The sequence below is a fragment of the Odocoileus virginianus genome, chromosome 12 (genome assembly GCF_023699985.2).
Source record: "Odocoileus virginianus isolate 20LAN1187 ecotype Illinois chromosome 12, Ovbor_1.2, whole genome shotgun sequence".
Lineage (NCBI taxonomy): Eukaryota > Metazoa > Chordata > Mammalia > Artiodactyla > Cervidae > Odocoileus > Odocoileus virginianus.
In genome coordinates this window covers 56097105-56103104 of record NC_069685.1, presented here as the reverse complement: position 1 = coordinate 56103104, position 6000 = coordinate 56097105, and the positions used below count along the sequence as shown (strand labels likewise).

The 6000-nt window shown below is 55.0% G+C and overlaps 1 long non-coding RNA gene across 1 annotated transcript in view; it reads left to right on the top strand.

Annotated features, from left to right (window-relative positions):
- The first annotated feature begins 344 nt into the window (after nucleotides 1–344).
- The window catches only part of LOC139037716 (uncharacterized), a 46863-nt gene continuing 41207 nt past the window's right edge, over nucleotides 345–6000 (top strand). Inside the window, exon 1 of the long non-coding RNA XR_011490555.1 lies at nucleotides 345–620. This is a non-coding gene — a long non-coding RNA (uncharacterized lncRNA). The remainder of the gene's footprint in view (nucleotides 621–6000) is intronic.

Genomic DNA, 6000 nt, shown 5'->3' with positions numbered 1-6000 from the left:
CACTCCCAAACCTGTCAGAAATGCAAGTTCTTAGGCCTCACCGCAGACCTCTGGGGGAGGGACTTGGTAATCTGATTTCAACAAGCCCTGTGGGGGACTGCCATGCTCGCTAAGGGGAGAACCACCTGTAGAAAGAATACAGGCGCAGGCTTGGGAGTGAAGAGACTGGGTTTGAGTTCTTTTGCTAAAAATGAGGCTTTGGCCAGGAAACTGTAGGAACTCAGTGGCGGGGTGGAAGGGCTGGGAGGGGCAGGAGAGGAGTCGGGAAATAGGCCGCTTAGGCCTCCGGGGAGGATGACGACCAGGGAAATACACCAGAGCGCTCTCCCACAGGGCGACTGAGGTCGGAGGCCGAGTCCGACTGCGGGCTCTACCCCGGGGCCGATCCAGTTCAGGGAGGTCAGAAAGGCAGCTCGGAACGCGCCCAACCGGGACTGGAAACGTGTAAAACCCTCGGTTCAGCCCGATTCCGCCTCGTCCAGGCAGCTTTCTTGGGGGCACCCTAACCTCTCCGAATCTCAGTTTCCCTATCTTGGGGATCCCTGAGGCCGGAAGTTGTAGAAGCACCTAGGAAGCTACGGGGCCCTGCATCGGGACCAGTTTCCGGCTTTTCGCTCCCCGTAAGTGGTTACAGAAAGTCCCCGGGTCAAGATCCCGCCGGCGAGGGGCGAGGGGCGAGGGGCCAGGGGCGAGGGGCGAGGGGCTGCCGGGATTCCTGGCGGCGGCGACTGATCTTTTCCGAGAATCCTCCAATGGTGGTGCCTTCGGGCGGTACGAGAGGGGCGTGAGGTTAACTTCCAGGCTTTTCCTTAAAGCGTCCGGCGAATAACCCGGGGGTTTGCAGAGTTAATGAATTGCACTGGAGGCTGAGCGCGGGGACTCTGATTCCGAGAGCCCCGGCGCGGCTGCGGGGACCCAGTCCTGGAGCGCAGAGCGCAGGGCGCACCGCCTGGGGTTAGAGGTCGACCGTGGCCTTCTCCCAGGTGAAAGGAAAGGGTGAGGATGGGAGGATGGGAGGCGGAGGAGGGCTGGGAGGTGGGCTTTCTTGCCTCTGGAGGGTTCAATAGGCTTTCCAAGTGCTCTTTGTTTTTAAAATTATTTTCTATTGAAGTATAGTTGAATTGCAATGTTGTGTTCCAAGTGTTCTTTGAGCAAAATCCAAACAATGACCCGATCTCCAGTGAATGTCAGTGATGGAGTGCTCTTACCCTCGCTTGCCTTTCAGGACTGAGCTTTTGTTACATCCTGCCAGCAACATCCAGTGGCGAGGGTTCTCCCCAGGACCCCAGACCCAGCTTGGGTTTGAGCTCGGACCACTCTCCCCATCTCCTCTCGTTTCCAGCGGGCCAAGCTCATGGAAGGAGCGGGGACCAGAGAACTCTGACCTCCCCAGTTGGAGGAGATAGAGGTTGGGCCAATTTCTGCCCTCCCAGACCCCGGTCCGAACAGCTGGAGGGGCCTTGGCCTTGCCTGGGGGCCTTGGCTCACCCCCTCCCCTGCGGCCCCCCTACCCCATCCCTGCCAGGCTTTGAAAAGCGCCTTTTACGAACTTTTCCATTTTCCTTCTGGAGGCGTGTTTGTTCTCAGTCACCTCGCTCTGTTTTATGAGCTTCAGAGCTGATCTGCACGTTCTTCCCTCCGTGTAATTTCAATTTGAACTCTCCCCAGAGCGGCCTTTTCCCTCTTGTTGGCTGCCAAGTCGTTTGAAGGCCGCACAAACATTCTTCCTCTCTTGCGTCCCAGGGAATCAGGGTCTACACCCGCGAGGGTGGGCGGAGGCGGTTACCCCGAGAGTTCCGCTGGGTTGGAGCCCTTCAGCAGACGCCTTCCGATCGATGGCTGGCAAGGATGGACTGGGAGAAGGGAAATATTTGCATAACTGGCCCTGTGGCCCCTCTTTTTGAGGAATATGATGTGGTGTGCGTGTGTAAACACCCCCAATCCATATCTGAAGTCTTGGGAATGAAGATAGAGGAGGTGCACAGGGCTTATGGCTGCGGTGATGGGAACCGGCACCTTCTCTCTGTTAACAGCCTGGTTTCAATTTTCAGCTGGTCTCCTGGCAAGGCAGGATTATCCCCACTTCACAGATGAGGAAAACTGAGGCTGAGGTTGGTTCCCCATCCCACCCTGTTGGGATTCAAGTCTTAGTTTGAGTGAACCCTTTTCATAGCAATACTTCTCTGTACTTATCGCTTCCATCAGTAACTACTTAGGACAACTGCCCCTCCTTTGTTAAGTACCTAATCTGTGCAGGGCACCATTCTAAGCCCCTAGCTTTTTCATTTCTCCCAAATGTTTCTCACAGTGACTGTATAAACTATGTTCTTAACACATGATAGTAAAGTGTAGGCACAGAGACGCTGTCACCAGCCTCAGGTCACACACCAAGGGAGACCTGAGTCAGGAGCTGAACTCAGAAGCAGGCACTCCTGACCGTCAGTATCCTGCCTCTGGGACAGCCTCTCCCAGCTCTCTTCTGAGTCATATGAAAGAAATCCCAGGATTACTGACCCTGGGCTGCATTTTCCTCCCCAGGGTCACGCCGAGGCAAACAGGAGGATGGGGGTGGAACAAGGGTTACATAAGGCAGTAACTTCAAAGGTGGTCACCACTAGAATGCACAGCCTTGGCTCTGGGCGGTTAGCCAGCGGCACAAGTCTACACTGCGGGCTGTCCACCCACGGTCTCTCACCTACCTCTTTGTAGTCCAAGGACTGAGCTGCTGGTGGAGGCAACCGAGGGCTGGAGGTCTAGACGTTGAAAGTAAGGGAAACAGAGATCAGGTGTTGATAATCAGAGCAAAAATAATGATACCAGACGTTTTTATTGAGCACTTACTATGCTGTGCACAATATATGGTTCTATTCCCTTTAAAAGGCACAGAGAAGTTAACTCATTTTTTTCAGAGTCACACAGCCAGTAAATTCCTGGCTTCAGACACCCTCCAGTAGGGAGGAGGCCATTAGTGGGGGCTCACTTCATGTAAATTTGGCATATTCTGGTGGAAGCAGGTTCTGATTTTATCTACAGCACAGAATGAGAGGATCTCAGGGCAGTTGGTGCAGCCGGCATCCAGGTGGGGAAACAGGCCTGGCGAGGGGGCGGAGGATGTCCTGTAGGCCCACATCGAGTCAGGAGGGCAAACAGAGGTGGAACCCCCTGGTTCTGGGCCTCAGCATCTCCCTCCCATGCCAGGGAGCCTGCCACAGCCCTGAGGGAGGAAGTGAGGGAAGGGCCTGAGAGGGCCTGAGACAGACATGGCATTTTTCTTTTGTCCTCAGCTTACTGTGTGACTTTGTGGAAGTTGCTCAACCTCTCTGGGCCTCAGTTACTCCAACTGCAAAATCATGGTACAGGGGTTAGAGCATGCAGTTTGCTTTCATCATGCAGCATGTGGGACTTTAGTTCCCCAACCAGGAATTGAACACATGTCCCCTGCATTGGAAGCATGGAGCCTTAACCACTGCACCACAAGGGAGGTTCCCCAAAGGCTTCTTGATCACAGCCCAAGGATGGAGTATATGGGCTTCTACAGGATAAGTGGGTTCTAATCCCATCACTGGGATTCCTCTGAGGCCTCCGGCCCTTGGGACCACTGAGCCAAGGGTGCTGGTGGGGGGCAGGGCGGGGCTGGAGGGTGAAGGTCTGGGCTGGACTAATTGGCCTTGGCCTGGAGGGTCTCTAAGACCCAGTAGCTCTGGGTGCTAATGCCTGCATGTATATCCAGCCAGAGTGACTTATGTGAATACTTGTTTAAGGCCCACATAGACATGGTACACCCCTCCTCTCCTCAGCTTCCGCTCCTCCCCCTTCTTCTTTCTATTATTATTATTAGTGCTAGGGCTACACTTTTTCCAGCAGCACAGTAAGTCAGCTGTATTTCAATTTACTGTATACCATCGAGAGTCAGAGAGGTGAAGACATTTGCTCAAGGTGCTCAGCCAGTAAGTGGCCCAGAGACAGACAGGTAAAAATAGAGGGCAGACGGACTTCCCCAGCAGTCCAGTGGTTAAGACTCTGTGCTTCCAATGCAGTGGCCGAGAGTTCCATCCCTGGTTGGGGAACTAAGATCCCACATGCCACGCAGGGCAGCCAAAAGATTAAAAAAAAAAAAAAAATAGAGGGCAGAGGAAGTCGAGGGAGCAGGCACTGTGACAGAGGAGAGAATTCCCATCTCCTTGCCCTAAATCTGACACTGAACTGGATCATCCTTGATATGATCACAGACACCCAAAGACACCTGGGACACAGAACAGCCCCAGGAAGCGGGTTGTTCCCGGATCAAGGGCTATTCTTACTCTGTGATTCACAGCTCCAAAAACGTGCTGATGGCTGCTTTGGGGGCTGATTTATGTTGGTATCTCCATTCCTGGTAACTCCCTGGGGCAGCGGAGTATTTCATTCAGAGATCTCAGGCTTTCCTATTCTGTTCCAGGGAACTGGGAGGATAAGGTGTGTGCCAAGGTGGGCGCTAGTGCCCAGGGAGGCAGATGGAGGCAGCCTGAGGACCCAGCTGATGCCAGGATCTTGGGATGCAGGTTTCAGTCAATGTTATCAACTCCACCGGGAACCAGAGGCCTCACTGAGGGAGGCTGGAGGCAGGGGCAGGCAGCAGTGGATAAAACCACTGTGCCTTCAGTTAGTCAGATGAACCCTGGGGTATTATTTTATAGACCCAGAGAAGGGCTCTGCTTGGTCAAGACCACTCGAATCAGGGATGGAGTCGGGGCTGGAGTCAAGGGTGGGATCCTGCCTCCGAAGGCCTGGAACTAGCCTTTCCCAGCTTTCCTGTACCGGAGAGACGGCGGAGGAAGCGGTGGTGGTGGGGTGTCTCCTTCATGGCGCCCCCCTCCCCGCACCATGGTGTCGTCGGGGTGGTCCAGCCTCAGCCTCCCTGTGCCCTGGCGCTGCCGGGGCGGCGGCGCATTTTTCCACATCGTGGGCTGGAGAGATGGCCCAGCTTGCCTGGGCTGGGAAGAAGGAAGGGAAAGCAGGGCCTGAAGGGCGATGCGGGGGTGGGGGGAGCGTAGGAGGAGGGAGCTGCGAACAAAGGGGCCCCTCGCGCTGGATCAGGCAGGGCCGCAGAGTGACGATCCACAGGCGCACGCGGTGCGGCGGGTTCCGGGGAGGGCGGGGGCGCAGGGAGACGCAGAGACACAAACCCACACAGAAGAGAGTCCCAGGCTGAGGGGCGGAGGTGGACGGACCGGGATCGGGAGCGAGAGATGCGCAGAGGAGACAGAGGGAGGCAGGCTGGGAGGTTGATGGATGGAAGGAGAAACACCCGGCACGGAAGGGTACTGATGCGCATAGAGGAACACTGGGCAGAGAGAAAGCAGAGAGGAGAGAGACTCGGGGAGGGAGAGACCGAGACAGAGAGAGACCGAGAAGGAAGCCTAAACCAAGAGAGGCAGGGAGAGAGACAGTGGAGAGAAAACAAAGACCCAGAATCGATACAGAGATAGACAGACACTGTGAGTGGTAGAAACAAACAGACCTGGAGAGACAGAGAGACAGAGAGGAACTGAGCAGAGAGAGATGATCCAACTGGTCAACGAGACGTGTAGCCAACAGGGGACAGAAAACCACATCCACGCAAATTCACCTTGGCTGCAGGGATCTGAGGTCTCCTGTGCGATGGGTCCTTGGCTGTCCTGGGTCAGGGGACATTTGCCCCCTCCACGTCCCAGCATAAAGGTCTTTAGGGGTTAGTTTCTTTTCCAGATAAAGTGTTTTCTGTCAGTGGTTTAAATGACCTACCAACCCCAGCACACCCCATCTTCGATTTTTAAATGTCATCCTGCCACCCCTGGGGTGGGCATCTTGAGGGTGTGTCTATCCCCAGGCAGGGTCTTGGGGACACTCCTCAGGCCCTCAAGGGACTTTTTGTCTAGCTTCAGGGACACCCTTGCCTGCGCACACGAGTGTGCACAGGGTTATGCAACCTTCCCAAGATACAAGCATCTTCATCATGTTTGTGTGCACACACCTTCCTAG